The sequence below is a fragment of the Chiloscyllium plagiosum genome, chromosome 45, assembly GCF_004010195.1.
Source record: "Chiloscyllium plagiosum isolate BGI_BamShark_2017 chromosome 45, ASM401019v2, whole genome shotgun sequence".
Taxonomy (NCBI): domain Eukaryota; kingdom Metazoa; phylum Chordata; class Chondrichthyes; order Orectolobiformes; family Hemiscylliidae; genus Chiloscyllium; species Chiloscyllium plagiosum.
The window spans coordinates 1,419,738-1,429,325 of record NC_057754.1 but is presented as its reverse complement, the minus strand read 5'-3'; positions in this window follow the sequence as shown (position 1 = coordinate 1,429,325).

Genomic DNA, 9,588 nt, shown 5'->3' with positions numbered 1-9,588 from the left:
CCCAAAAGTAATTTGGTGTCAATGTTGTTGTGATGCAATATATCTTGAGTTAAACCCCCCCCTTCCCCCACCCCCCAACCCACTTCAGCCCCCCACAGCACCTTCAGGACAGGGTGGGCTGTCCCCCTCGGGGGTGGGGGGAGGTGGTGAGGCCCACTTTAGCTGGATAGTGACAGGAGGGGGAACATGATGATGAGAGCTGGGTGGGAAGGAGGTTGCAGGAAATGCCACTTCCACCCAGCTGCTCGTCTACAGGAGCCCTCACCCTCAGCAACTTCCAATCTGCCATTCTGCAGTTCCTCAGGGGCAGGGCATGGACACACAGTTAGGAGGGGCAAACCGGACCATGAATAGCTTAGAGGAGAGGGGCTGAATGGCCTCCTGCTGTTCTGGTGGGACAGGCTGGAGGGGGTGTGGGGGAAAGGGAGCTGAATGCCATCCATTGGAACTGAACATGGCCATTCAGCCCCTTAGCCAGGACAGGAGGCCCCTCACGGCCTGTATTCCCCTCCACCCGCCAGGAAATGGGAGGGGGGAGTCTGGAGGAGGGGTTGTACAGGTTTGGGTTGGTGGGGGCGCAGATGGGGGTGGTCCAGACAGTGGGATCTCCCTGTGCGTGGGCAGCTTACCCTAACACGATGAATTCTCCATATTTGACTGGATCCTTGGTGATCTCCTGGCTGTTGGGAGTTGGGGATTGATCCAGGGATCGGTGTACATCCAACTCCAGCGCTGTCACAGCATCACTCCCCCCGTCAAGAACCATCCTACAACAACATACCACGAGGGCAAGACATGGTCAGCTCTCAGGAACAGCATGGTACTGAGGGCAACCTGGGGGGGGCAGAGAGAGAGAGAGAGAAAAAGAGGGAGAGACCCCTGACAGAGGCAGAGAGAAAGAGGGAGAGACCCCTGACAGAGGCAGAGAGACAGAGGCAGAGAGACAGAGGCAGAGAGCCCAGATTGAATAGTGATCTGCCTGCCAACATCTAGCTGCTGGGGCTGTGTATCTGAGGCAGCGGTTTGGAGGGTAAATCAATCAGCCCGTGTAATGACAGATCAAACCTTACCCCCCCCCCCCCCCATACAGGGGTCCACAACACCTCTCACTGGGAGGGGGGGTGGTGGGGAAGGGATCAGTGTGGGGAGGTTCAGACAGAGCTCCCCCAGTCCCCATGACCCACTGCTGCTGTCCCTCCCTCCATTCCCAACACCACCCCCCTCCCAGCGGTCAGCACCAAGGGAGTGCTGCACTGTCAGGATCCCCTTTTGCCCTCTTGGGGCTGGGAGTTGTGTGTATTAGATCCCAGGGCCTCTATTGGAAGAGGAGCAGGGTGGGTGTGGAGCTCTCCTCAAGGTCCTGAGGCCAATATTGATCCCTAAACCAACAAAAAAACAGATGATCTGGATCACTCTCACATTTGGGATCTTGCTGTGTAGAAATGAGTTCTTGCACCGGCTCCATTATATCACCGACTGAGGTCACAAAAGGCGCTATCCAAATGCATGCCAAATGCCCCCCCCCTTTTCTGTTCCTGCCTCCACCCTGTCCCTAGTTGCCCCTCAAGGAGGTGCTGGTGAAATACCTGCCTGCACCAGCCCTGTCCAGTGGGCACTGATATGGAGGGAAATCCAGGATTTTGTCCCAGTGACACTGAAGGAACAGCCGTAGATGTCCAGGTTTGTGGGTGTCTGGGTCTTACAAACTCAGCGTGATTTCTCTCTCAGTAACATAGCCAATACTACCTGCTGCAGGGTGACTGACTGTAGTCACTTCTCCCCAGGGACAGAGTCAAAATCCTTCATTACACAAAAGCCCACACCATGAAATCCTGCCATCTGCCAGGACACATTGGTTCATTGCCTCTCTCTCACTCCAGTTATATTTAACCATTTCACCACCTCAAGAGGTACAACTGTCTCTCTTACACAGCTCCTGCCTACAACTACCAGCACTCAATCACAGCTCCCCTCACACTGTCACTCAGTAACCCCTCTCCCCCCAGCGCCCTGTGTTACTGACTGTATCTCTACTGATGTTAATCCAGCTCCCTCACACTGTCCCTCTGTAACCCCTTTCCCCGCCCAGTGCCCTGTGTTACTGACTGTATCTCTACTGATGTTAATCCAGCTCCCTCACACTGTCCCTCTGTAACCCCCTTTCCCCCTCCAGCGCCCTGCGTTACTGACTGTATCGCTACTGATGTTAATCCAGCTCCCTCAGTGTCACTGATTTCCTGACTTGCCCCATTTTATTTAAATTCTGATCTTGTTTTCCACAAGTGGACAGTGTACAGAAAAATCTTACAAAGTTGGAACATTCTCCTCATCTCCCCCTCCCTGGAGACCTGTTCCCAATTCCCTTCCATCCAGTGTCCCTCGGGTGACCAACCCTCCGGCTCCTGGGAATGGTCTCTCCCTCGCCAACTCGGTCTGAATGGCTCGATCCAATCTGCCCCTGATCTTTCCCTGCTCTGATAGGGAATGATCCCACCGTCTCCAGTCTCTCTGCACTCACTGTAGACCCTCTAACCCATTGTCATTCCAGGATATTTCATTCTGCACCTTTGCAGAGGGATGGGACTCCCTTGCTAATCTCTGGGGGCCTGGGATCAGACAGAGTCCTCTGTCTGGGTCCTAACCCGTGCTCCAGTCTCTCGGCTGTCTGCCTCCCTGCTCTGTGTTACGCTGACACGTGCCCATTTTATCAGCCTGTCTGCATTCTCCTCACTGCAGACTGTCACACCATCTACAACCTGTGATGTCCCAGAAGACAGTGATTCTCTGAAACACCACAAGGGAAGGTACACTAGCTGGTGACATTATCGCTAGACCATTAATCCAGGTAACACCCTGGGCCCAACACAGCAGGTGGTGGAGTTGCAATCCAGTAAAAATCTGGAAATTAGAATCTCATGCTGACCATGAATCCATTGTCAATCATAGACTCGCCCAGCATGGAAACAGACCATTCGGCCCAACCAGCCCGTGCTGACCCGAACCCCAAACTAAACTAGCCCCAGCTGCCTGCTCCTGGCCCATCTCCCTCCAACCCTTTCCTATCCAGGTCCTTATCCAAATGTACCCACACCCACCACTCCCTCAGGAAGTTCACTCCACACACAGACCACCCTCTGGGTAAATAAAATTCCACTCACCTTAAAAATGTGCCCCCTAGTCTTGAAATCCCCCACCCTAGGGAACAGACACCTACCATCCATGCCCCTCATGGTTTTATAAACCTCTAAGGTCACCCCTCAACCTCCTACACATGAACAAACTGCCAGCCTCTCCCTATAACCCAAACCCTCCATTCCCAGTAACATCCTGGTAAATCTCTCCTGATCCCTCTCCAGTTTAATAATATCCTTCCTGTAACAGGGAGACCGGAACTGGACACGGTGTTCCAGACGAGGCTACACCAATGTCCTGTACAACCCCAACATGACATCCCCAACTCCCTGTACTCAAAAGTCTGAGCAATGAAGGCAGTGTGCTAAACGCCTCATTAACCCCCGTCCCCCTGTGACGCAAACTTCAAAGGATTATGTACCTGCACCCCCTAGGTGCCTCTGTTCTACACCACCACCCAGGGCCTGACTGTTAATTGTATCAATCCTGTCCCTGTTTGTTTTACCAAAAATGTAAAACTTCGCGTTTATCCAAATTAAACTCCATCTGCCACTCCTCAGCCCATTAACCCAACTGATCAAAATCTCATTGCGATCTTAGATAACCTTTCTCTCAGTCCACTCTCCCACCAATTTTGATGTCAAACTTTCTGACCGTGCCCTTTTAGATTCTCATTTAAGTCATTTATGTAAATGACAAACAGTGGCCCCAGCACCGATCGCTATGGTGACAGGCCTCCAGTCCGATAAACAACCCTCCACCACCAACCTCTGCCTCCTGTCAATAAGCCAATTTTGGGTCAAATTGGGAAGTGAATCCCATGTGAGCTAACGTTACTCGTTAGTTTATCATGTGGAACCGAATTAAAGGCTTTACAAAACGATGTCTACTGCTCTGCCCTCATTTTGGTTACTTTCTCAAAAGAACTCAACTGTTGGAAAAACCCATCGGGGTGACTAATGTCCTTTAGGGAAGGAAACTGCCATCCTTACCTGGTCTCGGCCTACTCATGGCTCCAGACCCACAGTGATGTGGTTGACTCTGCACTGCCCTCTGGGTATTTAGGGATGGGTAATAAATGCTGGGCCTAGCCACTGATGCCCTCATTCTGACAGTGAATAAATTTAAGAAACAACCATTGATTGGTGTACTCAATTTTTCTCAATAACATCTCACTGCCTTTAACCACCTGGGGTTTTTTTTTCAGGTGGGTAATCCTTGACTGATTTAGCCACCCCCCACCCCCATCTTTTATTCTCGATGACTGCCCCCCCACCCGCGAAAGCTGGGAACACAGTCAGCCATGTTCTGGTGTGTGGGTCTGGAGTAGGCCAGCCCCAGGGTCAGGGCAGCAGTTAGATTCCCTACAGTGTGGAAACAGGCCCTTCAGCCCAACAAGTCCACACCGACCCTCTGAAGAGTAACCCACCCAGACCCATTCCCCTCTGACTAATGCACCTAACACTATGGGCAATTTAGCATGGCCAATTCACCCTGACCTGCACATCTTTGGACAGTGGGAGGAAACCTACGCAGATATGGGGAGAACTTGCAAACTCCACACAGTTGCCAGAGGCTGGAATCGAACCTGAGTCCCTGGCACTGAGGCAATAGTGCTAACCATGGAGCCACCCTGCTGCCCACAGTGAGTGAACCAGATGGGTTTTACAAGAATTAGGCCAAATTCTTTCTCTCTCTCTACACCTCCCCCTGTCCAAGCCCCCTCCCAATGTCAATAAGGTCACCTCTCATCCTTCTAAACTCTGAGGAGTACAGGCCCCCAAACCTATTCAACCTCCCCTCCATGAGGCAATCCCTCCATCCCCGGCATCAATGAATTAACCTTCTCCGGATGGTGCCCCCTAGTCGAACTCCCCTACCTTGGGGAAGAGTCCTTGTCTCTTTACACTTTCTATGCCTCATGATTTTATGTACCTCTAAGGTCACCCCTTGGCCTTCGACGCTCCAGGGAAAACAGCCCCAGCATCATTATAGTGCACAAGCCCTCTGGGTAGGAACTTGAGGGCTAGCACTCTTATGATGGGCCAAAGGGCCTCTATCTATGCAGTTGCACTTTGATAAAAGCTCTGTGGTACTCAAAGGATTTATTTGTGCGTTACTTATTTCACCCCTCCCCCCCAACCATTGCTCCAGGAGGCAGAGGTTACCTGGGGGGGGGGGCGGGGGGTCAGGGAACATTGTTAACATCACTGTGTGTCTGTGTGGGAGTCTGAGTACATGAGAGAGAGAGAGAGAGACTCCATATGTTTGTGTCTGTGTGTGTCAGTGTGTGAGAGATTGTGTGTGTGTGTGTGTGACAGTGAGAGAGATTGTGTGTGTGAGAGAGAGACACTGAGTGTGTCTGTTGGAGTATGTGTGTGACAGAGACAGACAGATTATGTCTGAGAGAGAGTGTCTATGTCTGTGTGTACACCTGTGAGAGAGAGTATCTGTGTCTATGTTGTATGAGAGGGAGAGAGACAGATTGTGTCTGTGTGAGAGAGGGAGTGTCTGTCTCTATGTCTGTCTGTGGGAGGTGGGGGGGTGTTTCTGCGCAATTAGTAAAGAAAGTAGTCACGGCCAAATTTCACAGAGTTCAATTAACCAGTTTCTCAGCTGATTAAACACACCGTCTTGCTCTCTCTCTTTCTCAGAGAGAGACACAGACAGACATGACTCTGCCATGGCCATCGTTTATAAACCTCAGTGTCCTGACAGCAGCGATGAAACCTCACACTGACAGATCAACCGAGTCATTCACACCAACCCCGGGCCCTTCGCTTTAATAACGAGCTCTTCCAACCCCCTCCCTTTCCCCGGTACACCCCCCATCCAGCTGCTCATCTCCAACATCTGCTCCAAAAAGAAAACAAACAAATCTGGCAGGGAAATGGGAGAAGGGAGAGATGAAGCAGGAATGTCATTCCTTTAACCATTGGAGAGAGAGGAGTGTGTAACAGATCCCAGCACTGCCTGCACTGTGGTTTATAAACAACAACATGCACCCGCTCATTCCTGACTTGAAGCGATCAGGCAGACACACAGATGGAAAAACAGCCATACCCTGAGCTGCTGCTGCTGCTGCAGTCTGTGTGAAGGAGAGTTACTACTCTGGTCTCTCTCAGCCCGTGCTTTCAAACCCATTGTGTCCTGCGGCTCTGCATTGCTGGTAATGGGACATGGTCTCTCCCTCTGTCTTCTCACTGTGAGAATGTGTCTGAGGGGATGGGGGGGGACAAACAAAAAGGGAGCAGCTCCCACCCTCTTTACCCAGAGGCTGTGACTGACAGTCAAAACCGCTCCCAACTCCCACCTCCTTCCCATCAGCTGACAGGTTCCCCCCCCCCCCCCACTCTGACAGGCCGCGCTGCCCCTCCACCCTGTCCTAGGGATTCAGTGCAGGAGGCAGCCATTCGGTCATCCACTTTCCACCAGCTCGGGATCCAAACGATGGGAATGGACGGAGGCCACTCGGCCCTCTTGCCCCCTCGGATTCTGTCCTGCTGAGAGAAAGGGAGAGACAGACACACACACACACACACACACACACACACACAGAGGGAGGGATATCTCCACCACCAGACTCCACCTCTCCATCCCAACTCCTCCCCTCCTCCCCCCCCCCCACCTCAGTGTGGAAATCCCTTCCTCAGGCCCTCCCTCCCTCTGGGATCCCCCTCACTCTTCCCCAACCCCACCCACCCCTCCAACGCCCCAGGAGATGGCAGAGTGCCTCACACAGCTAACAGACCAATCTTACTCATGCACTGTTGGAGCGGAGGACAGTCTACAGGAGGTAAAAACTGACCTCGGAGAGTCATACAGTTGTACAAGGACTACAGGCAGACAGGCCCTTCAGCCAGTCCACTCCATGCTGTGACCCCTCACTATTCCCCTCCCATTTGCCCAGCACTCGGCCCAGAGTCTGGCACCACACGGGCACCTCTCAATCCTTCTTCAAATGTTCTGTCTCTCCCCCACCGTCTATGGGCAGTGAGTCCCAGATTCCCCACCCCCTCCTCTCTGGGTGGGGGGGGAGGGGGTGTAAAAGCATTTCCTCATATTCCCCTCTCACCCTCCTGCCTCCTTCCCCTTGGGCATTGATCCCTCCATCAATGGGAGACCCTTCCTGTCTTCCCTATTCCCACATCCCCATCATGTCCAATTTCCCCTCTCTGCCCCCTGACTCCAGTCGGTGCAACCCCTCTCCATCATTGAGGCTCTGCCCCCTCAACCCGCCCCCCCCCCTCCTCCCCGTGTGGTCACATCACTGCCATAACGTGGATTACAAAATCAGTAACCCTCCCAGTCCACTGAGAGGGGCCGGGAGGGGTCAGCAAGGGAGGGAGACCCCCCTGAGGAGGGGTCAGCGAGGGAGTGTTCAGTGAGGGATGGTGACCCCCCCTCCCCTCCTCCCCGAGGAAGGGGGGCTGCTGGGGAGGTCCCTGACCTGGAGACCATGAGGAATCGGACATTGTCATGGTGACCAGGTCCAGCTCACGATGAAACTGAACGTGCAAGTGCTAACATGGGGCAGGAAGGGGCAGCAGGAGTCCTGGCCGAACGTCCCCTCTGCCCCCTCAGTGTCACAGGACTGCCCAAAACAACTCCTATCGCTCCCACCCACAAACAACACCAGCCAATGTCTGGGCAGTGTCCGTGGGCGGAGCTGCAGCCTCACTCTCAGGTTAACCCTTTCATTACCTTTGATCTTCTCCAACAGCAAGATCCCATTATCACAGCAATGTGGGCGTGACCCAGGTCAGCTGTTTTTAAGTGATGTTAGTGTAGGGGTCAATATTGGGCTCAGGACCCCAGGCTGAACTCCACCACCCCCACCCCACTCCTCTTCCAATAGCAGCTGTGGGACTTTTACACATTCAGACTGGGTCTCAGATTTAGATTAGATTACTTTAGTGTGGAAACAGGCCCTTCAGCCCAACAAGTCCACACCGACCCGCCAAAGTGCAACCCACCCATTCCCCTACATTTACCCCTTTACCTAACACTACGGGCAATTTAGCATGGCCAATTCACCTGACCCTGCACATCTTTGGACTGTGGGAGGAAACCGGAGCACCCGGAGGAAACCCACGCAGACACGGGGAGAATGTGCAAACTCCACACAGTCAGTCGCCTGAGGCGGGAATTGAACCCAGGTCTCTGGCGCTGTGAGGCAGCAGTGCTGACCACTGCCATCATGCTGCCCTCAGTTTAATGAATCAGCATAAAGATGGCACCTCAGACAGCGCCGCACTCCCTCAGTGCTGATGTGCCGACCCTCCCTCAGCGCCGACCCTCCCTCAGAATTAAAAAGTTGAGGAATTTGCTGGTACTTAGGTTAGAAATATACAAGATATTGAGAGGCATAGATAGAGTCGATAGCCAGAGACTATTTCCCAGGACAGAAATGGCTAACACGAGGGGTCATAGTTTTAAGCTGGTTGGAGGAAAGTAGAGAGGGGATGTCAGAGGCGGGTTCTTTACACAGAGTTGTGAGAGCATGGAATGCGTTGCCAGCAGCAATTGTGGAAGCAAGGTCATTGGGGACATTTAAGAGACTACTGGACATGCATATGGTCACAGAAATTGAGGGTGCATACATGAGGATCAATGGTCGGCACAACATTGTGGGCTGAAGGGCCTGTTCTGTGCGGTACTGTTCTATGTTCTAAATATCAGCATGTGCTCAGAAGGCAGATGGTGAGGCATTTTAGGCACCAATGGTTTGGTGACATTGGTAACCAAAAGCACATCCTGGTCAGTGCAATTGGAAGGGACGGTGAATTTATTCAACAGACATTGGCTGAATGGTCTCCTTCTGTGCTGTTCTACTGTTAACCTCTTAAGATTCACATTGATAGCCAAGCATTCCTCTGTGTTGCTGATGTTTGCCAATGATTACATTATAGAGTCCTACAGCACAGAGACAAGCCCTTTGTCCCAAACTGGTCCATGCCGACCAAAATGTCTGTCCACGCTAACCACATTTCCCTGCACTCCACCCATATCCTTCTAATCCTTTCCCATCCATGTATTTGTCCAAATGCCTTTTAAACGTTCTTAATGTACCCACTATTCCAAATGCGTACCACCCTCTTAAAAAAAAAAGTTGCTCTGCAGGTTCCCTTTTATTCTTCCCCCCCTCACCTTAAACTGATGCCCTCTAGTCCTCTATTCCCCGACCCTGGGAAAGAGACTGAGTGCATTCACCCTATCCATGCCTCTCATGATCCGCGCCTAGATTAGATTAGATTACTTTACAGTGTGGAAACAGGCCCTTCGGCCCAACAAGTCCACACCGACCCACCAAAGCGTATACCACCCAGACCCATACTCCTATATTTACCCCTTCACCTAACACTACGGGCAATTTAGCACGGCCAATTCACCTAACCTGCACATCTTTGGACTGTGGGAGGAAACCGGAGCACCCGGAGGGAACCCACGCAGACA